Consider the following 8659-nt stretch of genomic DNA (forward strand, 5'->3'; position numbering starts at 1 on the left):
TGTGCCAGTCCTCACTGCTTTGGATCGTTATCGAGCAGAACCCGACATCGGCATGGATGCATGTCCTCTGGAATGGCGGTTGGAGCATGAAGGGACATAAAAATTTTAGCACGTCTGACACATAAATATCTTGCAGCACCAGATACAACGGTGCCATGCGAATGCCTGTTCTCACTTTCAGGTGACACTGTAAACAAGAAGCCGGCAGCATCATCTCCTGCAGATTGTAACCAAACAAGTTTGTGTGGGTGACTGGCTGAGTAAGAAGTGGGACTGAGTAAACTTGTAAGCGCTCTAGTTTTACATTGTTTTATTTTTGAATGCAGTTATGTTTTGTACACAAGTCTGTATTTGTAAGTTCAACTTTCATGATAAAGAGATTTCACTACAGTACTTGTATTAGGTGAATTAAAAAAATTTTTTTTACAGTGCAAACATTTGTAATAAAAATAAATATAAGGTGAGCACTGTACACTTTGTAGTCTGTGTTGTAACTGAAATCAATATATTTGAAAATTTAGAAAACACCCAAATATATTTAAAACAAAAGTTATTCTATTATTGTTAAACAGCATGATTAATCGTGTGATTAATCACAATTATTTTTTTAATTGCACGATTAATTGCAATTAATTTTTAATCGCTTGACAGCCCTAATTTATACCCCATTCTTTAATCTAACCAACCCTGCACCCCAATCCCTTTCACTTAACACAGGGGTTGTCAAACTGGCGGTCACGACCCCTCAGGGAGTCGCGAGGTTATTACATGGCGAGTCGCGAGCCAAACCCCGCTTTGCCTCCAGCATTTATAATGGTGTTAAATAGATGAAAATGTGTTTTTAATTTATAAGCGGGGGTCTCAGTCAGAGGCTTCCTATGTGAAAGGGGTCACCAGTAAAAAGGTTGGAGAACCACTGACTTATATCAAATATATTATTTCTCTCTCTCTCCCCACCCCCACCCCGGTCTCCTCTACATTCCCACCTAAAGGCAGCCAGGAGAGAAACCCCAAGACTCTTCCATCCACAGTGTTTGTTTATTAGAGATAAATGGCCTCTGGCACCCAGGAATCGCCAATTTGGCTCCAGCAGTCTCCAGAACTCGCTCTGGGCTGTTGCAATTCCTAGGTATGTGGGATTTTGTTAAACCCCCTGGTCACAAGTCTTTGGTTCTTTTGATGGACCCGCTCATGTTCACTGTGCTGCCCTCTCGGTGGATAAGAAAGAATTGCTGGCTACCAGGTATTGCAGCTCACCCTGGCATTTGAGGTTTTTGTCCCACTTCCCTGCCCGTGAAGTCTAGGTAAATAGGCCCGGATCGGTCGTAGCCCGCTATATGTAACTGCGTGAAGACTCAGCCGTTGCATGGCACAGTCTGCTCCACTCTCCAGGGAGATCCCGCACCTGGCTACGAGAGAGCTCCTATGTTCTCCACCTTCTAACCCGCACCAGGAACCACATTCTCCGAATCGCTCAGAGCCACGTATTCCAGGGTTCACTACCCACCCAGGTTCTACACAAGTTTGTGCTCCCGTCCCATGTAGTCACCTGAATGCGGGCCAGAGCTTAGCAATTCCTCAGCACACAGCTCCCCTGGTGACCGTCAGGGACCGGGTCAGATTTTCCCAGCAGCTCCGCACCAACAAGCTGAAGTCAATTCAAATCCAGTTCTGCGTGTAAATGGAAGGCTGGCTCTTTGCCAGTTCTAACCCGGATTAAAATTTTTGATAGTTCCACCTCCAAATGTGGCAATGGGCACCTGTTAGAGCTCTTTTATACTGAGATCTGACCGTGTGTGTGTGTGAGAGAGAGAGAGAGAGCGAGCGAGCGAACCCTGTTTTACATTCCTATGGGGCAGAGAGCTGATGCAATGCATGGTGCATTAAAGCGCTCTCAATGTCTGCCTCGAAATAGTTTCTCCTTTCTGTACCAGTCCCTGCTTTGCTCTGTGTCATTGTGTAATTTCTCCTCCTGACGCAGTAATACATGGCGGTGTCTGCAGTTGTCAGCGAGCGGAGCTGCAAGGAGACCAGGTTCTTGGAGGTGTCTGCAGAGACGGTGACTCGGCCTTGGAGAGACGATGCGTAGCCTGTCTCCTCGCTATTGTATGGATACACGTACCCCATCCACTCCAGCCCTTTCCCGGGGGGTTGCCGAAGCCAGTGCCAATGGTAATGCTGCGTAGTGATGGAGAACCCGGAGACAGTGCAGGTCAGTGTGAGGGTTTCTCCGGGCTTTTCCGCTCCTGGGCCGGACTGGACCAGCTGCACCTGAGAGAGGACACCTGGGGAAAAAATACAAGGAAAGAATTAGCCACCGAAAGAATCTATGGATCTGTTCCAAATGCCGCTTCTGCCCCATAGACACTCACAGATGGGGGCGGAGAACAGGGAAAGGAAAAGAAGCAGAGATTTCATTCTTGTTTTCATGCGATTAGGGAAACTTCCCCAGCCGGCAGGACCGGGCAGTTTTATATCTGTGGGGAGGCTGAGGCTCCTAGAACCAGGGGTTTGTATTTAAACATGACCCCCCTGGGGGCAGGGATTTGCATGCGGGTTCCCCAGAGTGGGAATAAGAGATGACAGGGGTGAGCGCTCAGTACATGGCGATGTCCCCTCGGGGACAGGTGCCCCCTTTACACCCGGAGAGACCCGCTCAGCTCAGCGCACCTGTAGACAGGAGGAGACTGTGTGAGGGTAGGAAGCCGGGTACTGAGGACAGGGCCTTGGGCTGGGAGTCAGGAGAACCCGCGGGTCTGGGAAATGGCAGGTGGTCTCACCGAGGTGGGATAAACTAATTGGAAGGCCTGTGTCTTGGGGGTCCTGTCTGGTGAAATGGGGAGTCCCACATCCTATGGCTATGGCATGTGCTGAGTTTCTTTTCTCTCAAGCCATCTTTCCTCTCAGGACACGTAAGTCGGGGCTGATTTTCGGAGGTATTGGGCACCTGCAGCTCCCATGCATTTCAGGTAGCGCTCAGTGTGTGCTGAGTGATGATGAAATTTACTCTCGTGGGACAACATGTCCTGAAGTGGTTTCTGAATTTAGGAGCCTGGTGGAGACACAGAGAGCCTGGTTCCCAGTGGTGACACCCGCCTGTAGTGCCAGCTGAGGCCAATGAGAGATAACAGTCGCTGAGCATCGTCTGGAGATTTGGACCATGGTGTGTCTCCAGGCTCCCAAATTCCCAAGATGTGAAAACAAACAGAGACTAAAACTGCAGGAGAGGTTGTGACCTGGAATCCATCTCTCTCTCTCTGACAGGGGTCAGCCCCCCAGGTTTAGGAGGATAAGTGCCCAAAATACGAAGTAGCCCAAACCATCACCCCTGTCTAAGTGAGTCTCTGGGTGCACATTTCAGTGAGCAGCAGGGGGAAGCGGGGTGTTTAAAATCCCTTGGTGGAAGGAGCAGGGAGGGGGAGGGAAGGGATGTACGGGGAGAAACGGGGTTGGCTTCTGAGACCCCACTGTGGGAAATACCCGGTCTGTCTCATCCCCTAGAGCACTGACTGATGTTCCAGTCGGCTGGCGCTTTAGATATTCGCTTCCCCTTTTTGTGTCATTCCCGGCTTTGCTCTGTGTCACTGTGTGTGCCGCCCACAATAATAGGTGCCGGTGTCTGCAGCTGTCAGGGAGCGGAGCTGGAGATAAACTTCGTCCTTCGAGGTGTCCCTTGTGATGGTGACACGAGGTTTGAAAACCGAGTCATACTCTGTGGTCCCCCGTTAACTGTATGTCGGATAAACCCCATCCACTCCAGCCCTTTCCCACGGGGCTGCTGAACCCAGCTCCAATAGTAGCTACTGATGGAGACATCAGAGACTTTACGGATGATACTGAGGGTCTCTCCGGGCTTCCCCGCGCCCAGGCCGGACTGGACCAGCTGCACCTGGGAAAGGACACCTGGGGAAAGGGAAACAAAGAGAGAAATGAATGAATCACGGAACAAATCTATGGATCTGCCCCTATTCCCCTCCTTTCTCAGAGACACTCACAGGTGGGAGCAGAGAACAGGGAAAGGAAAAGCAACAGAGATTTCATTCTCGTTTTCATGGAATGAGGGAAGCGGGCAGGACAGGGCAGTTCTGTGTTTGGGGAGAGGCTGAGGTTCCTGTAGAACCAGGGGTTGGTATTTAAAGAGGAACCCCCCGGGGAGGGATTTGCAGGCGGGTTCCCCAGTGTAGTATAAGAGACGGCAGGGGGTGAGTGCTCAGTACATGGCGATGTCCCCTTTACAGCATAGAGAGGCACTGTGCCCAGCTCAGCACACATAGAATGACAGGAGGTGGTTGTGTGAGGGTAGGAAAGAGGGTCCAGAGGGCGGGGCCCTGGACTGGGACTCGGGAGAACTCCGTGCGGGCAAGATCACTAAATGGAGATAAACCAACAGGGAGCAGTCAAGCTAGGCCGTGGTGCCTGGTGGGTGGGAGAGTCACAGAGCCCATTTCTCTCTTAGACTGTGACCAAAAGCCCATCGAAGTCAGTGGGTGTCTCTCCGCTGAAGTAGCAGCTATTGCAAAATGTGCTGGGCATTTAAAGTAAATAGAAACTATACAGAGACACGGCCAATAGAAATTAGACTCCCCTGGGAATTTCTGATGAGCCGCGACTGCAGGGATAAGGAGGCTGGTTTTAGGTACCACAGGCTGACAAACCGGTTTAGGGAGAATGGAGGGGACTGGGGATCAAGGGGAGATGCAGCTGCTGGGGTTGATAAGAAGAAGGGCCGGGACCGCAGACGCACAATGCTCAGAAATCCACTAGTGAAACACAGTCTGTAGTTTCACTAGTGGTTTCAAACAGAAGGGGTGAGTGTTTGAGTGCTGCCCTCTACTGGAAGGAAGGAGTCGTGCCGTGTGCGCGCGCGCGCTCGCTAGCGTCCTTGCGGGCCCCAAACAACCGGAGTGGAGTGAGGATAGGTCAGTGCGTGAGTCTGTTTCAGGGAACTGAGTTGGGAGACTTTCTTCTCTCCTCTCCCCCATTCTCTGTATAATTCATCTTAAATTTTACTTACATTTTGTCTTGAAAGCCCGTCTGGGAGTCACAGAAATCCAGGCCATCTCACCCCTCCCCATTGCTCTCTGGGCAGAGTTCCTCAAGGTGTGAAAAACAAACAGAGATTACAACTGCAGGAGAAGGAGTACTTGTGGCACCTTAGAGACTAACAAATTTATTAGAGCATAAGCTTTCGTGAGCTACAGCGAGCTGTAGCTCACGAAAGCTTATGCTCTAATAAATTTGTTAGTCTCTAAGGTGCCACAAGTCCTCCTTTTCTTTTTGCGAATACAGACTAACACGGCTGCTACTCTGAAAACTTCAGGAGAGGATCTGACCTGGAGTCCATCTCTTTCTGACAGGGGCCAGCCCCCCAGGTTTTACGGGATGGTTCCAAGATGGCCCTAGTGGAATATTGTGGCATAACCTGCCCAGAAAAGTTACTGGTTACTGGTTTACCGGGTGGTTGATGAGCCGTGCACAGGGACTTTGAATTGAGAAATGTTATAAAATAATTTACAGTTCAATCCACGTACGGTCTCAGAAATTCTATTGCTGACTCCCACGGCGGATTCCTGCAGCACGAGTGGGATATTTTCATTTCCTGCCAGGTGCAGCAGTGGGTGATAGACATAGATAAGCGTTTAATGTCTTAATTTCACAGTCCTTATTATTTTTTCATACCTATTTCATTTAATTTCATTTCATTTCATACCAACCCTGTTCCTATGACCAGTCAGGATCATGTTGGGTCTGTTGTCCCCCCCAAAAATCTTTGTTTAATATCCTTCAGGGAACCCTAACCCCAGCCATAACCCTAAACCCAACTCTACACCCCACCGAAACTCAAAGACTAATCAAAACAGGTATCTCATTTTATAACGTAACCTTATCCTAAACCTTAATCATAACCTTCCCTTAACTCTAACCCTACTCCTAACCTGATGCTCACCTTAAATCCTAATGCTAACACTAGCTGAGCCCCTAACCTCTAATTTTAACCCGAACGATAACCCTAATCCTATTTCTGTAGACACTTCAGATAAATTATCTTCCTCTCTATCTGCTTCGGTCTATCTTTGAACCCCTTTTAGTGGCAGGACACTCTAATATGAGGCGACTAGAGCCAGGGAGGTGGGGAGGGGCAGGGAGAGGGGGCAGAGTGGAGGTACCTCGGGGAAGCACCCGGGGGCCCCATCACGGCCCCTCCACGAGCGGCCTCGCTAAGCAGTGCTTCCCTTTTCTCTATGGGACATACGCTATCTTCATTTGTATACAGCTGCTCGTAAACATGTATGAGCACTTCCAAGTAAAACTCCATAGCAAGAGCACAGCCGTTAGCTAATTTCACAGCGTGGCTGGCCGCTCCCCTTTCTCAGGGTCAAAATGATGAGGAATTGGCTCGTGGGGAAGAGCGCGAGCGAACGAGAGAAACTGCAGCCCCGCCGGAGGAAAAGGGACTTTCTTAGTGCACAGAGAGACACACAAACATGGCCACAGATGATCCCCAAAGGTAAATACACAGAGAGAGAGACACACACACAGACATTCGCTCTCACACAAACGCACACACACATTTCCCTCTATTTCTATTACACTACATTTTCTTTCAGCCAAAAGAGCTTTTGCATGTCTGTTTCTATGTAGCTTTCGGTGTCTATTCCTCTTACAATTTTAACGCACATATTTTGATTTAGTCCCTAGATTCGTAGCTCTTGAAGCCAGAAAGGACCATTAGCTTGTCTGGTCTGACCTCATGGGTATCACAGGCCACTGATTCCCGCCCCTCTCCCCCCCCCCGCCATACCCCGGTATTGAACAACTAAAGCATTAAACAACTAAATCATTTCAGCCCGCAGCCAGCTCGCCTGTTTTGTGTCCCAGGTAGAGGATAGAAGAGTCAGAGATGCCAACAATGCCCAAGGCTGATACAATGGCCCGGAACTGATTAGGGGCAAGGAGGGAGTCCCTAGCCTCTGTTTGCCATAAGCTGGCAATAGGCGACAGGGGATGGAAAACTTGACGATTATCTGTTCATTCCCTCTGGGGCACCTGGCATTGGCCACTGTCGGAGGATAGGACACTGGGCTGGATGGACCTTTGGTCTGACCCAGCGTGGCCTTCTTCTGTTAGGTGAGACTTACCCAGATGATCCCAGCCGGCAAATCGCCCCCCACGCTGCAGAGGAAAGCGAACCACCCTCCCAGGGTCCCAGTCACTAAATTTAAAAATGATTGTTGGGGAAGCTCAACAAAGGGAAAACATTTCCTGAGAAAACAGGTGCTTTTAAAAAAATCTGTCCTTCTGTATGTTCCTCGTAGTTCAGTTCAGAGCTTGTGCGTCCTGGGGGCTGAGCGATCTCTGCTACTCCGGATTCTCTGTTTTGTTTAGTAAAGGCTTCGCCTGTTTGTATCAGTCCCTGTTTTGCTCTGGGTCACTGGCGTAGGAATAGGTGGGGGTGTCTGCGGCGGTCAGCGAGAGCAGCTGAAGGGGCTGGGAGACCTGGTTCTTGGAAGCGTCTGCAGAGATGGTGACTCGGCATTGGAGAGACGGGCGGTAGCCTGTGCCCCCGTTATAGGGATAAACCTCTCCCAGCTACTCTAGCCCAATTCAGGAGTAGTAATGCGTATGAATGAAGATCCCGGAGACAGCGCAGGTCACTGTGTGGGTCTTTCCGAGCTTCACCGCTCCCGGGATGGCCTGGACCAATTGCACCTGAGAGAGGACACCTGGGAAAAGCGGAACAAAGCAAGGGAAGAATTAGCCACTTGTTGAATCCCTGGATCTGTCCCTAATTCCCTTCTCCCCCGCTCTCCCAGAGACACTCACAGGCAGGGGGCAGAGAACAGGGAAAGGATAAGCAACAGCGAATTCATTCTCTTTTTACTCAATGAGGAAAACTCCCCAGGGGGCAGGACCGGGCAGTTTTGTGTCTGGGGAGAGACTGAGGCTCCTAGAACCAGGGGTTTGGATTTAACCAGGAACCCCCAGGGGCAGGGATTTGCATGCGGGTTCCCCAGGGCGGGTATAAAAGATTACGGGGGTGAGCGAACAGTACATGGCGATGTCTCCTCGGGGACAGGGGTCCCCTTTACACCACAGAGAAACCATGCACTCAGCTTAGCCCACATGTAATGTCAGGAGCTGGTGCTGTGTGAAGATAGGATGGTGGGACCACAGGGCCTGGACAGAGACTCTGCAGAACCCTCTGGGTCAGGGATTTGCATGGAGGTTTCACCCAATGGAGAAAAACCGGCAGGGAGAACTCGAGCAAGGTAGAACTTGTCTGTTGGGTCTTAAGGTGTGATCCAATATCCAATGAAGTCACTGGTTGTCTATGCACTGGAGCAGTGGCTACCACAAAATGAACCGCAGGGCAAATAATGGCCTAAAATACAAACAATTCACAGACAGTATCAATAAACAATTCACAGACAGTATCAATAAAATTGAGACTCTCTCAGGAATGCCTGAACATAGGAAAGGCCAGAGCAAAGGTCCATCTAGCCCAGTATCCTGTCTTCCAACAGTGGCCAATGCCAGGTGCCCCAGAGGGAATGAACAGAACAGATAATCATCAAGTGATCCATCCCCTGTCACCCATTCCCAGCCTCTGGCAAATAGAGGCTACTATCCATCGCTTCCCAGTCTGGCTAACAGCCAT

The 8659-nt window shown here is 50.0% G+C and overlaps 1 pseudogene; it reads right to left on the bottom strand.

Moving 5' to 3' along the window:
- Window positions 1-3555: 3555 nt before the first annotated feature.
- LOC119842120 lies at window positions 3556-8137 on the bottom strand (annotated as a pseudogene).
- Window positions 8138-8659: the final 522 nt, after the last annotated feature.

Source organism: Dermochelys coriacea, chromosome 13, assembly GCF_009764565.3.
Source record: "Dermochelys coriacea isolate rDerCor1 chromosome 13, rDerCor1.pri.v4, whole genome shotgun sequence".
NCBI classification, from domain to species: domain Eukaryota; kingdom Metazoa; phylum Chordata; order Testudines; family Dermochelyidae; genus Dermochelys; species Dermochelys coriacea.